This window comes from Arachis duranensis, chromosome 9 (assembly GCF_000817695.3).
Source record: "Arachis duranensis cultivar V14167 chromosome 9, aradu.V14167.gnm2.J7QH, whole genome shotgun sequence".
NCBI classification, from domain to species: domain Eukaryota; kingdom Viridiplantae; phylum Streptophyta; class Magnoliopsida; order Fabales; family Fabaceae; genus Arachis; species Arachis duranensis.
In genome coordinates this window covers 57,803,717-57,812,367 of record NC_029780.3, presented here as the reverse complement: position 1 = coordinate 57,812,367, position 8,651 = coordinate 57,803,717, and positions in this window count along the sequence as shown.

Here is an 8,651-nt window from a genome sequence, read left to right as displayed (position 1 = left end):
TCGATTGACAAAATCAGCGCATTTTCTACCAATTCAAATTGGTCACAGCTTGGAGAAACTCGCTCGGTTATACATTCAGGAGATAATACGATTGCATGGAATACCTTCATCAATTGTGGCAGACAGAGATCCAAGGTTTACTTCTAGATTTTGGGGAGCTCTACAAAAAGCTTTTGGGACGAAGTTGCACTTAAGTACCGCATATCACCCACAGACTGATGGACAGACAGAACGAACAATTCGTACCTTGGAAGATATGTTGAGATCTTGCGTGATGGACCAACAGGGTAACTGGGACAAATACTTGCCATTGATTGAGTTTGCCTACAACAACAGTTATCAACAGAGTATCGAAATGGCACCATATGAAAGCCCTCTACGGAAGAAAGTGTCAATCACCATTATGCTAGTATGACAAGGAGGAAGGCAGGATTTTGGAGCCAGACTTGGTACAAGAAACTACCGAACGAATTAAGCACATTCGAGAGAAGATTCAAACTGCCCAAAGTCGACAAAAGAGCTATGCAAATATTAGGCGTAGGCCCTTAGAATTTAAAAAGGTGACCATATTTTCTTAAGAGTAACACCTACGACTGGAATAGGTAGAGCTCTTAGGACTAAGAAATTGAATCCGTGATACTTAGGTCCTTTTCAAATTCTTAAAAGAGTTGGTCCAGTAGCATACCAAGTAGCTCTCCCTCCTTATTTGTCAAACCTTCATGATGTTTTTCATGTTTCACAACTCAAAAAGTATAATCCCGACGAAAGCCGCGTTTCACAACCAGAGATAGTACAGCTGCGAGCCGACTTGACATATCAAACCCTACCAGTAAGGATTGTGGAACGAAGTGACAAACAGCTTAGAGGCAAGACAGTATCATTGGTTAAGGTAGCATGGGGATAAACTGGGACTGAAGAGTACACATGGGAGCTGGAAGACAAGATGAGAACAGACTACCCATTTCCCTTTTCAGGTAATTGAAATTTTGAGGACAAAATTTTCTTTTAGGAGGGTAGAATGTAACGGCCTAGCCCCGAAGAAACGGCGCTTTCTCGGGATCAAACGGAATTTTTACAAAATTTTTAGGAATTTCTATGCATATAAGCACCTCCACTGCACAGGTGTTGCGTCATCAAGCTGCTGAGTCAGCAGCTTGATTGCACAGGACACCTCTCCTAATCTAAGAAGGCACGTCACGAAGAGTTGCGTTTTTGAGCCACTTTGGGCCCGAATTTCAAAATTCTAATTTTCGTGGTTAGTCTCTATGTGACGAGCCGGTCACGAATTTCGAGAGAAAAATTATATTAATATAATATTTATATATTATTATTTTATTTCAAATATTATATTATTATCTTCTCTACTGTGATTAATGTTGATCTATGTTTAGTAATATAATAACTGAGCTAGAAATCTACCGGTAATGGATAACACCGGTATTCTTAGATGAACTTAGCAATGCTAATGCTTCATCATATATCTTTTATCCTCATGATTTTCATGTTACTAGTATCTTTTATACTAGTAAAGCTCATGCTTATCCTTTAGTAGTGTAATCTGATGCATCTAGTTTTAGTAATTGAAAAATCTAATCTTACCAAAGTGTTCACCTCTTCCTCCTCTTCATTTCTATGTCACTTTTCATGGAGTAAATCAAGGTATGAAGGCTGCTCCTCCTCCTTGAAGGTTCGGCCATGGTGGTTCCTTAAGCTAATGATGTTTTCTTCATGTTTTCTCTTAGGATCTCTTATTCAATCACCAAAAGCTCCAAGAAAAGGTGATTTCTAGTTACCTTAATGTGAGAAAAACCTTCTTTTCATCATCATGAAGCTTCAGCCTTCATGGTTCATAAGATTCTAAAGTTGTTGTTGATGTTAAAATAGGCGTAAAAGTGCTTCTGGAAGCTTGTTTTTGGTGCAATCTTGGACAGCAGCAAAGGAGGTAAGGTTTGGTAAATTAATAAATGATTGGCTGTGTTCTTGAAGTTTTAAATCAGATCTTGTTGCTTGAGGTTTGATTTTGGGTGTTTGTGTGATGGTTTGATCATGAAATCTTGTTGTTTAATGCTTGAAAATCATGTTTATGATGGTTTTGAAGTGGCTGTTGGTGCTGCTGGAAAACATGACATTCCAGCCATGAAAATCATGATTTTTGATGCTTATTTGATGTGCATTTAATGGCTGAAAAGTTTCTCTTTGGTTTGATAAAAATCGGGTTCAAATCAGTTTCCGAAAAGATTGAAAAACTAGCTGAAAATCAAGCAGAAATCTGATGAACTTTTGGAAAAATGTTTTTGGTTTTTGGAAGAACATGAAAACGTGTATTCATGGAGTTTTGGGGTCAAAATGTAATTATTAAAAATTTTGGGGTTGAAAATTAATTAATCAAAAGTTGAAGGGCTAAAGTGCAATTATTAAAAGTTATAGGGGTCAGAGTGTAATTTCCAAGAAGTCCGGGGGTCAAAATGCAATTTTTGAAAGTTAAATAAAATATTATTATTTTAACAATAAAATATTAATATATTATTTTATTAATAATATTATTTAATTAATAATAATAAAATATTGATAAAAAGACAATTTTTCCTAAAAGCCTCAGGAAGGCAGTTTTGAGTCCAGAATTCTCTAATTTCCTTTACTAAACACCTAAGAAGAGGTATAAGAGAAGATATAGAGGTATATGAGGTAAAGAAACAAGATTTTGAAACCTGTGTTTATGTTAAAAAGAAAAGGAGTTAAAAGTGATATAGTTGTGTACCTGACCTTTCAGAGTAAACAGAGAATTGTAAAATGAGCTTTCTGTGATGTTGTAATGCTTGATTTATGATGATTGCTAAGTGATGGAAAGTATGGTTATATGTGAATTATGAGTCTTCGGGCATTGCTTGTGAATGTTGTGCGGAGACGCCCGTATTGTGATGTTGCTTCCTAGACAGGCTGCGGTAGAGTAGTACCAGCCCTGCAAGCTGAATGCTTGGTAGAGGCCTGACTTGCATGCCTGTGGTGTATTGAGACCTGAGCAAATACCAGCCCTGCAAGTCAAGAGCACTTGGTAGAGGGTATGCGGTACTTAATCTGGGATTAAGTTCTGGGATGGCCCTATCTGACTTGGAGGTTCGGATTGCGTCGGGTGTGGGTCGAAACCGACAAATGAGCTCATTACCTGCAGTAGGGACAGACATGCATCATACTTGTTTGTGCATTATTTATTGCTTATCTTCTTGTGTTCTTGTTCTATTCCTTGTTTGTTTGAGCATAACTGTGTGATTGCATATTAATGTGTGAATGTGCATTTACTTCCTATTTTCTCTCTTGTTCATGTGTTACTTTATGTTGCTGTTATGTACATATTACTCTACATTTATTTATACTTCTATGACCACGGACATTATAAATGAACTTAACTGTAAACCCCGACCTTACTAAGAACTCCCCAGTTCTTACCCCTTACACCTCTACAGATGGACACAGGAGTCCTACTCTACGAGATTGATCCACCGTACATCCACGAGGACCCGGTGCGCGGCGACTATTACATCTACTGTGTGGTACCTCGTATCCATAATTATGTAGTTCGTGGTAGACCTTTCCAGTACCTTATTAGGACAGCATACTTTAATCCTGATGCACCCTATGATTTTCCTTTATCTTGGTTACACCCCGGCGGACTTGGGATACCTCATCCTAAGGAGTAGATGCCACCTCCTTCTCCCGACTGTATTTTGTTTGGTAGCTATGCTTTTATGGTTCCTGTGGCCAGCAGTGGTTCCTCTGCTATCACTCCGGCAGAAGAAGAGGACAAGGAAGAAGAAGATCCAAAGGAAGATCCTAACTTCATAATTATCTCCTCTGACAGCGATGACGATGAGCCAAGCGAGGCGCCAGAAGGCAAGCATCACCATTCGCCCGGTGGTTTTCCGTGAGGTACTCTGGACCAGGATTGAGGAGATTTTTTGAGACACCTAGTCTAACTTCAGTACATTAGAGTGTCTCCCTCACTTTTGTTAGCATGATTAGAGGGAATAGGCATATCATAGAGTTAGGCTAGCCTGGGTGCCGGCTTAGGGGCTTTTGGTCAGGCCAGGCCCTGGGGCGTCTTATGTACATATATGTACATACTATATGAGTCACTGATTTAGGGGTGCTGTACTAGAGCTATATGCTTATATAACTGAGCCACTTCTGTAACATGATGTATATTGTAGTGTGTTACTCCATATTCTGTTATCTTTCGTTTTATGTATTTGAATGTTTAATTATCCCTTGATATATGGAGGGTATGCGACTTTAAATTATTCTTGTTTTTTTAAAAAAATTTACTTGTAAAATTTGCGGTGTTTTAACAACGTACAAGCTTATATTTATTAATTAATAATACAGAAAAGGAAAAACAAGTTGGTAACATTCAATTTCTAGTGTGATCTAGACATGCTAGAAGTTGGGTCGTTACAAATCCCAATAAGGAAGACCTCATGGGATGTTCTCCAGATAGAAAGGAGTTCCCTATTGAGGACCTAAAGGAATCTGAGGCTCATATTGAGACCATAGAGATTCCATTAAACTTTCTTCTGCTATTCATGAGCTCTGAGAACTATTCTTCCTCTGAAGAGGATGAAGATGTAACTGAAGAGCAAGTTGCTCAATATCTAGGAGCCATCATGAAGCTGAATGCCAAGTTGTTTGGTAATGAGACATGGGAAGATGAACCTCCCTTGCTCATTAATGAACTAAATACATGGGTTCAGCAAACTTTACCTCAAAAGAAACAAGATCCTGGTAAATTCATAATACCCTGTACCATAGGCGCCATGACCTTTGAGAAAGCTCTGTGTGACCTGGGATCAGGTATAAATCTTATGCCACTCTCTGTAATGGAGAAATTGGGGATCTTTGAGGTACAAGCTGTAAGAATCTCATTAGAGATGGTAGACAAGTCAATAAAACAAGCTTTTGGACTGGTAGAGGACGTGTTAGTGAAGGTTAAAGGCCTTTACATCCCTGTTGATTTCATAATCTTAGACACTGGGAAGGAGGAGGATGAATGCATCATCCTTGGAAGACCCTTCCTAGCCACAGCAAAAGCTATAATTGATGTTGACAGAGGGGAGCTAGTCCTTCAATTGAATGGAGACTACCTTGTATTTAAAGCTCAAGGTTATCCTTCTGTAAACATGGAAAAGAGGCACAATAAGCTTCTCTCGATATAGAGACAAACAGAGCCCCCACAGTCAAACTCTAAGTTTGGTGTTGGGAGGCCACAACCAAACTCTAAGTTTGGTGTTGAACCCCCACATTCAAACTCTAAGTTTGGTGTTGGGAGGTCTCAACAATGCTCTGAACATCTGTGAAGCTCCATGAGAGCTCACTGTCAAGCTATTGACATTAAAGAAGCGCTTATTGGGAGGCAACCCAATTTTTATTTATCTATATTTCTATTTTTCTTTTATGTTTTATTAGGTTTATGATCATGTGGAGTCACAAAACAATTGCAAAAATTAAAAACAGAATAAAAAACACCAGAAGAAAAAGCACACCCTGGAAGAGGAACTCACTGGCGTTTAAACACCAGTAAGGAGCATCTGGCTAGCGTTTAACGCCAGAACAGAGCATGAAGTTGGCGTTGAACACCAGAAACAACTAGCAGTCTGGTGTTTAAACGCCAGGATTGCACCCTGAGGAAAGTTGGCATTAAACGCCAGAAACAAGTAGCAAAGTGGCGTTTAACGCCAAAAATAAGTATAGAGCTGGCGTTTGACGCCAGAAACAAGCATTAATCTGGCGTTAAATTCCATGATTGCATATAGAGGGCATTTTACATGCCTAAAGGGTGCAGGGATGAGAAATTCTTGACACCTCAGGATCTGTGGACCCACAGGATCACCTCAGGATCTGTGGACCCCATGGGATCCCCACCTACCTTATCCCTCTCTCTCACACCTTTTCATAACACTCTTCTCCAAACATCATTCACCAATCACCTCAATCACTCTTCCCCACCACCTCTTCACCACTCACATCTATCCTCTCTTCCCCATAAACCCCACCTACCTTCAAATTCAAAATCTCTTTCCCACCCAAACCCACCCTAAATGACCGAACCTTAACCTTCTCTCTCCACTATATAAACCCTTTCATCCTCATTCATTTTCACTCAACACAACCCTCTCTTCTCCCCCTTGGCCGAAACCTACACTTCTCTCCCTCTCCTCCATATTTTCTTCTTCTTCTCCTATTCTTTATTCTTTTGCTCAAGGACGAGCAAACCTTTTAAGTTTGGTGTTGTAAAAGCATAGCCTTTTTGTTTTTCCATAACTATTTATGGCACCTAAGGCCGGAGAAACCTCTAGAAAGAGGAAAGAAAAGATAAAAGCTTTCACCTCCAAGTCATGGGAGATGGAGAGATTCATCTCAAAGATCCATCAAGACCACTTCTATGAAGTTGTGGCCAAGAAGAAGGTGATCCCTGAGGTCCCGTTCATGCTCAAGAAAAATGAGTATCCGGAGATCCGACATGAGATCCAAAGAAGAGGTTGGGAAGTTCTTACCAACCCCATTCAACAAGTCGGAATCTTAATGGTTCAAGAGTTCTATGCCAATGCATGGATCACTAGGAACCATGATCAAAGCATGAACCCGAATCCAAAGAATTATCTTACAATGGTTTGGGGAAAATGCTTATATTTCAGTCCGGAGAATGTAAGGTTGGCATTCAACTTGCCTATGATGAAAGAAAACGCACGCCCCTACACTAGAAGGGTCAACTTTGATCAAAGATTGGACCAAGTCCCTCATGGACATATGTGTGGAAGGAGCTCAATGGAAAAGAGACTCAAAAGGCAATCCGGTTCAATTGAGAAGACTGAACTTTAAGCATGTGGCTAGAGGATGGTTGGAGTTCATCCAACGCTCCATCATCCCCACTAGCAACCAATCCGAAGTAACTGTGGATCGGGCCATCTTGATCCATAGCATCATGATTAGAGAGGAAGTAGAAGTTCATGAAGTCATCTCTCTAGAACTCTACAAAGTAGCCAAAAAGCCCTCCACCTTGGCAAGGCTAGCTTTTCCTCATCTCATTTTCCATCTATGCTACTTTGCTGGAGTTGTCATAGAAGAAGACATCCTCATTGAAGAGGACAAGCCCATCACTAAGAAAAGAATTGAGCAAACAAGAGAGCCCATTCATAGACCTCAATAAGAGCATGAGGAATTCCCTCATCAAGAAATCTCTGAGATGCCTCAAGGGATACATTTTCCTCCACACAACTATTGGGAGCAACTAAGGATAGGAGCACCAAAATCACTAGGGATCAAGCAACAAAAGCAAGGAAGAGACATAGAGGAGCTCAAAGAGCACCATTGGTTCTTCAAGAGGAAGACGCCACCCTCACTAAGGTTGACTCATTCCTTAATCTCCTTGCTCTTATTTTTTTTTTGTTTTTCGATTTTTATGTTTCGTGTTTGTCTATGTTTGTGTCTTTATTACATGATCATTAGTGTCTAGTCACTATGTCTTAAGGCTATGAATAATTCCATGAATCCTTCACCTTTCTTAAATGAAATTTGTTTTTAATACAAAAGAACAAGAAGTACATAAGTTTCGAATTCATCATTGAAATTAGTTTAATTATATTGATGTGGTGACAATACTTTTTGTTTTCTGAATGAATGCTTGAACAGTGCATATTTTTTATCTTGTTGTTTATGAATGTTAAAATTGTTGGCTCTTGAAAGAATGATGAACAAAGAGAAATGTTATTGATGATCTAAAAAATCATAAAATTGATTCTTGAAGTAAGAAAAAACAGTGAATAAAAAGCCTGTGAAAAAAAGCAAAAAAAATAATAAAAGAAAAAGAAAAAGCAAGCAGAAAAAGCCAATAGCCCTTAAAACCAAAAGGCAAGGGAAGAAAGGATCCAAGGCTTTGAGCATCAATGGATAAGAGGGCCCAAGGAAATAAAATCCAGGCCTAAGTGGCTTAATCAAGCTATCCCTAACCATGTTATTGTGGCGTGCACGTCCAAGTGAAAAGCTTGAGACTGAGTGGTTACAGTCGTGATCCAAAGCAAAAAGAGTGTGCTTAAGAGCTCTGGACACCTCTAACTAGGGACTTTAGCAAAGCTGAGTCACAATCTGAAAAGGTTCACCCAGTCATATGTCTGTGGCATTTATGTATCCAATGGTAATACTGGAAAATAAAGTGCTTAGGGCCACGACCAAGACTCATAAAAGTAGCTGTGTTCAAGAATCAACATACTTAATGGTGGACGAAATTGTGATCCTCAAAGTTGGTCTCTTTGTACTTGTATGAAATTTATTTAATGGCTCTATCAAAAATACCCCAAAGAGATCATGGTGTGATGAATTGGGATCTTAATAATCCCTGGTGTGATCATAACTCCGTTCAACTTAACCAGCAAGTAATACCTTACGTGAGTAAGGGTCGATCCCACAGAGATTGTTGGTATGAAGCAAGCTATGGTCACCTTGTAAATCTCAGTCAGGCAGATTAAATAGTTTATGATGAGTTCGAAAATTAATAATAAACAGAAAATAAAATAGGATAGAAATACTTATGTAGATCAATAGTGGGAATTTCAGATAGGCATGTGGAGGTGCTGTGCTCCTCTTGAATCTCTACTTTCTTATTA